Source organism: Notolepis coatsorum (assembly GCF_963971535.1).
Source record: "Notolepis coatsorum genome assembly, chromosome: 6".
NCBI classification, from domain to species: Eukaryota; Metazoa; Chordata; class Actinopteri; order Aulopiformes; family Paralepididae; genus Notolepis; species Notolepis coatsorum.
This window is the reverse complement of record NC_140170.1, coordinates 44,851,014-44,862,411: the sequence shown is the minus strand read 5'-3', so window position 1 is coordinate 44,862,411 and position 11,398 is coordinate 44,851,014. Positions and strand designations below refer to the sequence as shown.

Below are 11,398 nucleotides of genomic sequence, written 5' to 3'. Positions count from 1 at the left end.
CTTCTGCCGCGTCTCTCAGCGGAAAAGGGCGTGTGCTAGGGCGGTCACGTGGCCGTGTGGCCAATCAGAGAAACGCTGAACGAAAAGCTGAACACAAGTTGGTTGCCTTTAATATTCACGCGTTTGGGACGAATGCCAATGTCAGTCTCCCCAGTGGGAGGCAGTGGAGGTGTGAAATCTGGCCCGGTCCAGAACAATAGGAGTCACAACATCAGTTTGGCCCGTGGAGTGATGGAGCAGCAGCAGAGGATAGATTTTCCAGTGCTGCATCTGTAGGTTTCTGTTTTTGTTGTCAGTATCTAAAAGATGTCAACACAAGCTTACTTGACTCTTGCCACTGAAAATCAACCACATATGAAGAATTTGTATATTTCTCATTGCTACCAGCTATTACAGTAAGAAGGACTGGTAGCCATGTAGCCTGTAGCTTTTCTAAATTACATAATTCTTTACATGTTCCCCTTAATATTGAGTGATGACCACCAATTAAACCAACTCTTTCAAATCCCAATTCAAAACTCACCTCTTCACCAAATTTATAATTGACTCTGCCTGATTTCCCTCTTTTCTTTTCTTTTTTTACTTTGTTGTTACGATGTTCCCCTGATCCCCCTCCCCTAGCTGCCCCCTCCTGTTAAAGGTCCACAATTGTTCACGATCAAACAGCACCATGGTGTTATTTTGCTTGGTTTACAAGAGGGGGACGAGATTGCTGTAACTACAAAAAACATAGTGCCGACTACAAAGCATGGTTTGCTAATGTTGACACTATTATGAGAGATATTTGTATAATATGGGGACATAAAGAATTTCTTCATATATGTCAGAGTCAGAGGTCAGTATCATGACATTATATAGGCCAGAGAAATTATGTATATAAACAACAATGAGAAAATAATCATGGTTTATTAAAATGGTTTATTTTTGTAACATCTCTCCCCTGACATTGTGAATACTGCAGGTCTACTTTCTCATCATATAAATGATGCTGAAGATGAGAAGACAGCAGAGGAGAACTCCAGCTCTGAGCAGGGAGAGATGGACCAGGATTCTTATCTGGGCAGCTAAGTCACTGTCCCTGATCTCCAGCTCTGTTCCATTTCCAAACGGTGTCTCCACACACAGGGCAACGGCATAGTAGTAAGTCCCAACGTCAGAGGAGCCGATGTTCTTCTTGTAGACATTCTGACACTCCAAGCTCCTCTCAGACTGATCACTCACATCTCCAAATGATGTGGGGATGAGAACAGAACAGACGAGAACAGAACTACCAGTTAGTGACACAATGTAAGAAAGTAATTTGTTCCTCTTTGAGCCATTTCTTGCTCAGTGAACCTATTTTTGGGGTAATTTCAAAGCATTTCTGCGGCAATTTCATCCAAACCTTTGTTGAGAAATATCAAGTTTTGAATCACTCAAAAGCAAGAGATACATCAATGCAATTGACAAATATGTACATACAATAAAATTTGAAAGCGAGAAATGTCTCATACCTTTGAAAATAAGAAATGTTCCACGGCCAAATTCGACGACATTAACATGAGCTTCTCCACAGTAGTACATAGCCGAATCAGACTTCTGAGTATTAGAGATCTTCAGATGATAATACCCTTCCCCAGTTCCCACTGAAAAGCGGGGGTCATTTATAAATTGATCATTAAACTCATTGGGCAGATGCTTGTAGTAATGTGAGATCAGTTGAGGCTTCTCCCCGGGAATTTGCTTGTACCACAAGAGGTAAGAGGTGGTAGATAAATAGAAGCATCTCAGAGTCACATTATCTCCAAGGTTAGCGAAGAGAAGACTTGGCTTGGTATCCTCCTGGATATGTGCGTTACCTGAAATACAGAATTAAGACAAATTGTGTACATGTTCCTATATGAGACGTTCAACGAACATGAATTTGAACCACATTTTATTTGGTTCAGCCACTGGTGAAAGAAGTACACAGTTCCTAGAAATAACCAGATAAAATAGTACTTAGGTAAAAGTAAATGTCCTCCATTCAACGTTCTACTGAAGTAGAAGAAGTATATAAGCATTTCATATTGAATGTACAATGTAACTGAGGGGTACAATTCCCTGACTGTATTGATAAGTATGGTATCATTAAACCACTACCGATTATGTACTTTAACTACTGGCCACACAGTACATGATATAGATATGATGAACACTTTCCCACCATGAAACGAAGTCCACACAAATGTATAAATCGAATATTTTATATAGCAAAGGGTATATACAACGTTCACTTAATGACATTTATGATTTGAATGCACTTGTAAGGCAAATGAGTATTCGTAGGCAAATCAACATTGAATGTCCAATCTCTGGTTACGCAGGGAGCAAGTATGCAACCTGGTTCTTTAGGGAACTATAGCGATGGTACTTAAATGATTATAGCTGGATACACTAAAGGGGGGTCCCGCTGGTTGTAAGTCAGTAGAGGGGGGGGGGGGTTAGGAGAGCCGCCGGCGATATCCCATCTGGCCAACGATTTCTTGGGAGAATTCAGAGTGCTGAACACGGTGCCCACAGAACCTCGGTCCACAGATGAATACAGCTGGGCCCTCTTGTAGACGGTAGCTGCCGGTCCACAACGAAGAGACGTGAGGCGACCTCACTCGGGGTAGAGCGCCGTCTCACCTGGACTCCTCTCGGGGGGTAGTTCCAACACTTACCAGTGTTGGCTGTTATCCATGGCATAAATCAAAGCACCCAAAGCAAGTAGATAATCCAAGCCGTGTAGGGCTCGCCGTCGTCCGGGTAAGGTAATCCAATGTGCAGGTCCACTCGTCCTGGCCCAGAACTCCTCGGATGAAAGCACCACACGTGGTCTGCCCAGCCTGGTTAAGACTCTAGATAACGCGAGGAAACGATGGGGGTACTGCTCACTTTATAACTCTAACCGAACGATGCACCATACATAATAGACTATTATTAACTTAATAGAAATACGTCCCACTCGACGGTATAGTGCCAAACTATGACAATTCAACTATTAATCCACACGATGTCTCAATGCCATTCTGAGGCCAAGTTGACCATACTGCACCACACGTGTATCGTGGGTGAGGCTTAACGTCTTGCCACTAGGTTGGAGGGTAAAGAACTAAGGGCTAAGGGACTAAAAAGAAAGTTCTACTTTACTTGCGCCATATATATATGCGCTGTGAACAAATAGTACCATTCGTATTTCGGCAGACGTATTCCTACGCGGAACCGGGCTAGTAACGACATGTTCGTCGGCACGATTGAACTTGAACCAAGGGGCTTGGCTGCTGGCGCCAGGTTCTTGTCCAATGAGAGAATGAAACTATTATGGGCTGTTAGTAGACTAAAGGGATATTCAGTGTATATGTACAAGGAATATACAAGGGATATCAAACGATATACAAATACTATTAAATATATATCCATAAATAAATATATATATTCGGTTTAATCTGATCCTTCACAACAGCCGCCCCCTAATTAGTCCCACCTAATTAGCTAAGCAGAGACAGATTAACCGCACTGTCTACCACTCAAGGTCCGCTGTAAGGGTCAGTCAACTCACAAAGTCATGGGGTCATGGTCGTCATCGATAGTGTCTGGGAGTCTGGGCAGTTCTATTAGCCTCGCCACGGGTTGTGTGTAAGTTCGCCCTTGGACGCGCACCTCAGCTGCTCGGACCTTTCCATCGGCACCGGTGATCACTTTGCTTACGCGGCCAGCCGGCCACATAGCTCTGGGTAGTGACTGGTCGATAATCATGACGACTGTTCCTTCTGTCAAATTGTCTCTCTCTTTTACCCACTTCTGGCGGGTCTGTAGAGACGGTAGGTAGTGGAGTAGAAAGCTGTTCCAAAACTTGTCAGCTAGTACTTGACTGTACCTCCACATTCTTCGGCCGTTCGCTTCTTCAGGCCTGTACATTGTCTGGGGTAGCGCGGGGTCCAGCCGCCCCATCAAGAGTGTGTTGGGGGTGACTGGGTCGACATCTGCTACATCACTTGAGACGTAACCGAGGGGCTTGGAGTTCAATACTCCCTCGATCTCCGTGAGGACTGTCATTAGGACTTCTTCCGCCACAGTCTGGGCCCCAAGCACGGCGTACAGGGCTGTCTTTATAGAACGTACTTCTCGTTCCCAGGTTCCACCGAAGTGGGGTGCGTTCGGGGGATTAAACTGGAAGTCAATCTGGGATGGAGCGAGGTGGGTCTTAAGTTCTGGGCCCATAGCTTGGAAGCTCTCTCTCAGCTCTCTTTCTCCGCCTTTGAAGTTTGTCCCGTGATCAGACAACAATGTAGACGGTTTTCCTTTCCGTGATGTGAATCTTCGGAAGGCCATAAGGAATGAGTCTGTGCTCATGGTCGGAAGGAGTTCGATATGTATCGCTCTGGTGGTCATGCATTTGAATACAATACCCCACCGCTTCTCGGTTCCTCTTCCTTTCTTTATATACAACGGGCCAAAACAGTCCATGCCTGTGGAGTGGAATGGCTTGTCGCCGAGTCGGAGGCGACAGGGAGGTAGGTCAGCCATCCGGGGTATGCTGGGCTGCGCGCGCCACTTTCGGCAGTCTAGACAGGTTCGCTGGAAGCGTCGCACTGCTTCTCTTCCTTGAAGTATCCAATAGCGACGTCTGATCTCCGCGAAGACTCTCTCTTCGGAGGCGTCGCTGAAGACGTGTAGATCCATCTTGCATGTCTCTGGCCTCACTGTGGGTGGGAAGTAGCTGCGGCGTATATTGACGCCTGGGAGTGAGCGGAGTTCCGTCTCCCACTCTCTCCATGTGGAGGCAAGGGGTACGGGTATTGGGTCGTCCCAGCCCTGGTCCTTGTCCCATAGTGCTCGTACAATCATCTTTGCCCTGGTGGTGTAAGGTAGAATACATCCCAACGGGTCATATTGTCTGGCGAGTGTTCTGTACACACTCCGTCTGGTGGTCGGTATCGCCGTCGACCTTCCCTGCTCCGTGGTCAGGGGTTTGTGTCTATAGTGGAGCGAGTCTGTTTTGAAGCGCCAGACTAGTCCTAGTGTCATTTCTTGGGCTTCTCCTGGGATTGTCGCCATCCAGGTCTCGCTGCTGGCAGCCTTGTCCGCGGGGGAGAGGCTGCGCAATACGTGCGGGTCGCTGCTGGCCCACTGCCTGAGATCAAAGCCGCCTTTGATCAGGGAGGCGCGTAGCTTGAGTAGGAGAACCTCGGCTTCTTCTTGAGTCGAAACGCTTTGTAAACAGTTGTCCACGTAGAAACTGTTCTTCACACTGTGTCGGACCTCTTCATCTGCTGCTGGGTCCTCTGCGACCTCTGGGTTGAGGTTGCGCAATACTGGGGGGTCGCTGCTGGCCCGCTGCCGGAGATCAAAGCCGTCTTTGATCAGGGAGGCGCGGAGCAGCGCACGACGTCGCCAGTCAATTTTCTTCTCGACATGCTGCAGGAGTGTGGTGTCTCCTTCTGTCGCTCTGGAGTGGAGGCAGCTAGTGGCTGCTGTTCGGTTGAGAGATTTAGCGAGGGGGCCTTGTAGTGTCCATCCTAAGCGGGTCTCGACTGCTGCAGGACAGCCTCGGGGTCCTGTATGGACCCGGTCTATCGGGACTATGAGGTCTGCATGGTCGGAGCCTATCAGCAGGGTCGGGGTGGCGCTGTCTATGAGCGGGATAGGTAGTTGACGCAGGTGCACATATTTATCCATCAGTTTGGCGATGGGGTAGGTGTACTGTGATAGTCCTATTTCTTGGCTGGTGAAAGCATTTGTAATCCTATACCGTCGCTCTGGCTGCCCGCTTGCTGCGATAGTGAAGGAGACATTCTCGCCCTTTATCGTCTTTAAATCTCTTCTTATTGTCCGAATCGTCATTTGGTTCTCGCTCCCCCGCAGTCCCAGCTGGGCCGCAGCGGACGCGAGCAGAAGGGTCTTCTCTGACCCGTCATCAAGGACAGCGTAAGTGTCCATGACTTTATCTTGGTAGCTCAATGTTACACGGACTACCTTTAAGAGCACTTGGGCGCCGCTGCTGCTGGCGGGGTCAATGTACATGACACTTGCCTTGGTGCTGCTCGATGGTGCAGGTGCAGGCTTTCTTCTGTTACTGTCGTGTAGGACATCTAGGTGGGCTCCGTCACACCGACTGCACCTCTTCTTTAGGCGGCACTCGGCTGCCATGTGACTGCGCGCACATCGGTAACAGCGCCTGTTGGACTTTATCCATTGACTCACTTCTTCTGCATTCATCTTTGTGAACAGGTCACATTGCGACAGCCAGTGTTCCTTCTCGCAGTACGGGCACACCATCTTCCACTTCTCTTTTCTCGAGGGGGTACTGTGGTTCTTACTGCTCGGTACTGATTCTGATTGGTGCATGACGGTCACCGATCTTCTTCCATCGTTTATTCTCCTGGGTCCCTCTCTGGAGCTTGGTGTGCTCCGCCCGAACGTATCCAGTCGTAGGCTGCTGACTTCTCTCGCCAGGAAGTCGGCTAGATCGAGGAGGGATGGTTCGGGACCGTTAGGATCACGGTGGTCTCTCTGCCGCCTGAAGCGATCTTGTCTGGCGGGTGGCAGCTTCTCTAAAATCCTCTCGACGTTAGAGTTGGCGTATAGCTCGTGCATACCCTTTTCCCGTTGCGCTCCCAGCATCCCTACCAGGGACTGCACTTTTATAGACAGGTCGTCTAATGAGCGATTGTCTGTTGCTGGGGGTAGGCGATCAATATGCCTTATCTCTTGGATTACGTAATCCCATATACGTCCATATCTCTGGTCCAGCGCTGCTAGAGCCGCGGTGTATGGGGTCGTAGAGGTGGCATAGGCTAGCGCTATATTGTGCGCTCGCGGTACTTTCAGGTGCTTCAGTAATATTGCATACTTGTGGCGTTCATCAGCGACATCCACCATCATTGTCTCTAAGCACATCCGGAGCTCCGTGTACTGTGCTCGATTCTCATAGGTGAAGTCTGGAAACGTCGGTGTGGCAATGTATGACGCCGTGGATGGCTGATACATCGGCGAGCGTTGGGGGAGAGACCTCCTAGGCGAGTCTCCTCTTGCGCCTCTTTGTGGGCTGGTACCGGCAGGGTACCATGGCCCGCTGGTCCAGGTGCTATTCCTCGGGGCTGGTCGTGCGTCGTGCTCACCCGTGAATAGAGTCGGGGGTCTGTAGCGCAGCGCCGCGGGGGTATAGCCTGGGCTGTACTGGACCTCCTGGTCCGGTGGAGTACTGTGCTGTCGTCGGGCTTGGTTCTCCTCCTCTCCCTCTTCCTCTTCTATCAGGTCCTCTAGATCCTGTAGTCGTTTATTTAGCTTCTCCGCAGTGTATGCCGCTCCTTCCTTGTAGCTGGGTCTCGCTTGGACCGGTCTGGGAAGGGGGTCTGTGGGGGGTATAGGCTTGGTCTGTTGGTCAAGTTCAGGGTCGCTTGCTCGGTTAGGAGACGCTGCCCTTGACTGTTGTCTCGACGAGTTCCTTGAACCCCTGGCGGAGGGAGAGGGTGTTGCCTTGAGGATCAGCTGCTCCATTAGCTGCGCTTGTAGTCTGTCGCGCTCGGCTTCGCGCTTGGTGAGATCTGCTTCTCTTTGGGCACCGGCAGCGGCGCGCTGGGCGTCGGCCCGGTCTCTTGCCATATTCTCTTCCGTCTGAAGGCGTCTCATCTCCAGGCGTATGCGCTCTTCTTCGCTCCGTTGCTGCGCTTGGAGTTGTTCGCGCTCGCTAAGCGTCTGTGCTTGGAGTCGATCGCGTTCACCCTGAAGTCGATCGCGTTCACCCTGAAGTCGATCGCGTTCGGTAGAGGCTGTCAGGCTGGCGAGGAACGCCTGTGATAGCATCCTCTCCGCTTCGCTGGGGGAAGACGGTTGTAGAGGTGAGCCGCTCCTGGCGGTACTCGTTGGGGAGTCCCGGAGCTCTATTTCCTCGGCGCTCTCCTCCTCTTCTTCCGTGCAGAGTTCTCTCTCTGTAGGGTTGTCTTCCTCCCGGGGCTGGTCGGGGACTACTTCTTCGGTATTGGCGGGGGGTAAAGGCATGTCAGCTCCCTCCTGGTCCCCACCGTGAGCTTGGTCAGTTACATTAGAACCCACTAGGGCCTCTGTGGTCGGGGTAACCTGGTCGTTAAGGTCAGACATAATTTTACTTTCTACTTTTACCGCGTTTACCGTCTGTAGAAGGCTAGGTAGTTGACTGACAGCGTAATCCTCTAAGTACGGAGGTGGCTGTCGTCTGCGCCGCAGGCGTTCTACGTTAGGAGGACCGTTTCGTGGAGTGTTCATCATAGGCCATTTCAATATTAATAACACTATATTAATATTACACTAGTTACCCTCCGGCTCGAAGGACCAATTGTAACTGAGGGGTACAATTCCCTGACTGTATTGATAAGTATGGTATCATTAAACCACTACCGATTATGTACTTTAACTACTGGCCACACAGTACATGATATAGATATGATGAACACTTTCCCACCATGAAACGAAGTCCACACAAATGTATAAATCGAATATTTTATATAGCAAAGGGTATATACAACGTTCACTTAATGACATTTATGATTTGAATGCACTTGTAAGGCAAATGAGTATTCGTAGGCAAATCAACATTGAATGTCCAATCTCTGGTTACGCAGGGAGCAAGTATGCAACCTGGTTCTTTAGGGAACTATGGCGATGGTACTTAAATGATTATAGCTGGATACACTAAAGGGGGGTCCCGCTGGTTGTAAGTCAGTAGAGGGGGGGGGGGGGTTAGGAGAGCCGCCGGCGATATCCCATCTGACGATTTCTTGGGAGAATTCAGAGTGCTGAACACGGTGCCCACAGAACCTCGGTCCACAGATGAATACAGCTGGGCCCTCTTGTAGACGGTAGCTGCCGGTCCACAACGAAGAGACGTGAGGCGACCTCACTCGGGGTAGAGCGCCGTCTCACCTGGACTCCTCTCGGGGGGTAGTTCCAACACTTACCAGTGTTGGCTGTTATCCATGGCATAAATCAAAGCACCCAAAGCAAGTAGATAATCCAAGCCGTGTAGGGCTCGCCGTCGTCCGGGTAAGGTAATCCAATGTGCAGGTCCACTCGTCCTGGCCCAGAACTCCTCGGATGAAAGCACCACACGTGGTCTGCCCAGCCTGGTTAAGACTCTAGATAACGCGAGGAAACGATGGGGGTACTGCTCACTTTATAACTCTAACCGAACGATGCACCATACATAATAGACTATTATTAACTTAATAGAAATACGTCCCACTCGACGGTATAGTGCCAAACTATGACAATTCAACTATTAATCCACACGATGTCTCAATGCCATTCTGAGGCCAAGTTGACCATACTGCACCACACGTGTATCGTGGGTGAGGCTTAACGTCTTGCCACTAGGTTGGAGGGTAAAGAACTAAGGGCTAAGGGACTAAAAAGAAAGTTCTACTTTACTTGCGCCATATAGTACCATATAGTACCATTCGTATTTCGGCAGACGTATTCCTACGCGGAACCGGGCTAGTAACGACATGTTCGTCGGCACGATTGAACTTGAACCAAGGGGCTTGGCTGCTGGCGCCAGGTTCTTGTCCAATGAGAGAATGAAACTATTATGGGCTGTTAGTAGACTAAAGGGATATTCAGTGTATATGTACAAGGAATATACAAGGGATATCAAACGATATACAAATACTATTAAATATATATCCATAAATAAATATATATATTCGGTTTAATCTGATCCTTCACAACATACAATAAAGTATCAAAAGTAAAAGTACACATTCTATATAAGATGTGTGTATTCCAATGTTTGGGAGTGTTCAACCCTCGATCCATTTACCTCTAAAAGGTATATTAAAGTGGTATGTGGTCCAGTTATGCTGCTCTGATTACACTCTGTTCGCTTCAAATGTTAAAGTACATTATCCTCCATTTATTTTTTGCCATATCTTCTATGCTAAACCTTTTTCTTCAAAGTAATGAGTAACTGATGGGCTCAGATAAATGTAATCAAATAAAAAAAAAGACAATATTTCCTTTGAAATGTAATGGAGTAAAAGTACAAAGTGCCCTTAAATGAAAACACTCAAGTAAAGTACAAGTACCTCGAAATGGTACTTATGTACATTACTTGTGTAAAAAATACTTTCCACCACTCAAATAAAATGGGTTGCAAGGTAATCACTTGAAAGTTAGAATAACCTATGTCAGTGAAGCTTTTACCCTTTACCCTTACCCCATTCAATACCAAGTGTTGATTATCTAAAGGATTGTACTATAGCTCAACCAGGGCCGGTTCTAGGCATAGGCAGTAGGCAAATGCTAAGGGCGCCAAAATAATTTTTATTTTATTTTTTATATACTAATACTACTAGTTATTTCGAAATACTGAAGTCTTATCTATAGTACAGGTCCAACATTTATAACAATCCCATGGAAAATGAGTGTTTTACAATGGCTCATTCATTTGGACGGCGAGTGAGAAATTCTCCAAACAAACAACTTCTTCGTCTTCTTCTCTCCCTTTACCGTATGGAACAGAATAAACTGTGATGCAAGGGGGCAACAGATAAAATCCTGCCCAGGGCAGCCAACTGGTCAAGAGCCAGCCCTGAGCTGAACTGTACCACAATGAAACCCATCAGACGAAAACCTATGTAAGTACATTTAGAATTCTTTATTAACATGTTTTAATATGGACTTATTTTCCATTCTACTTCTCTAGCCCCTGTAAACTTCCTTCCTGCTAGGTCAATATTCCTCTCAATATCCATACATTTCGTTGAGCATTTATTTTTCTATCGGTTACCGCAGCTTAATGTTTTGGAATGATTTATTATGTGTATCCCACCAACTCCAAACAACACCAGTATTCTATAATCTAATATTTTTTATACATTTGTTGACTATAAGCCTATCTGTGCTTACGAAACACCATAGGCCCAATGTCTGTGTATGTGTATGTGTATGTGTGTGTATGTGTGTGTAAATGGACTCGCTGTTTCCATTGATACATTTTGGACCAGGAATTTGTCCTAGTTCCACAATGTAAAGAAAACAAGAAAACTAAATAATACAAACATGTTTTTATAAAAAGATTGCACTCTGAAGAAAAAAAACTACTTACACGCTCTGAGGAGAAAACTCAGGGCCACACAGAGCCTAAACATCCTTCAGTCTCAGTCAAGCTCCTCGGGTACAATGACATGGCTTCAGCAGGGCTGAGGACAGCAGAGCTGTAACAAGGGAAGAAAAGATGACATGAGTTAGGAGCAATACTTACTGTATTGCCTGTCTCTGCTTCCTGTTCACACTCCGACGCAGAGCGGTCTCTATGCCTGTACTGTACGTCACAGCCTGCAAAACAGCTCTGCCCAAAGTGCCTTATAAAACTCTACCAAATCCGGACATCCGTGGCCAAATTAGTTAGAATGAAAAT

The 11,398-nt window shown here is 47.4% G+C and overlaps 1 long non-coding RNA gene across 1 annotated transcript; it reads right to left on the bottom strand.

Annotated features, from left to right (window-relative positions):
* Window positions 1-945: 945 nt before the first annotated feature.
* Window positions 946-11,178, bottom strand: LOC311230940. The gene is made up of 3 exons (XR_014619840.1): window positions 11,087-11,178; window positions 1,494-1,838; window positions 946-1,223 (listed from the first exon to the last, which is right to left on the bottom strand). It is a non-coding gene; the product is annotated as an uncharacterized lncRNA (long non-coding RNA).
* Window positions 11,179-11,398: the final 220 nt, after the last annotated feature.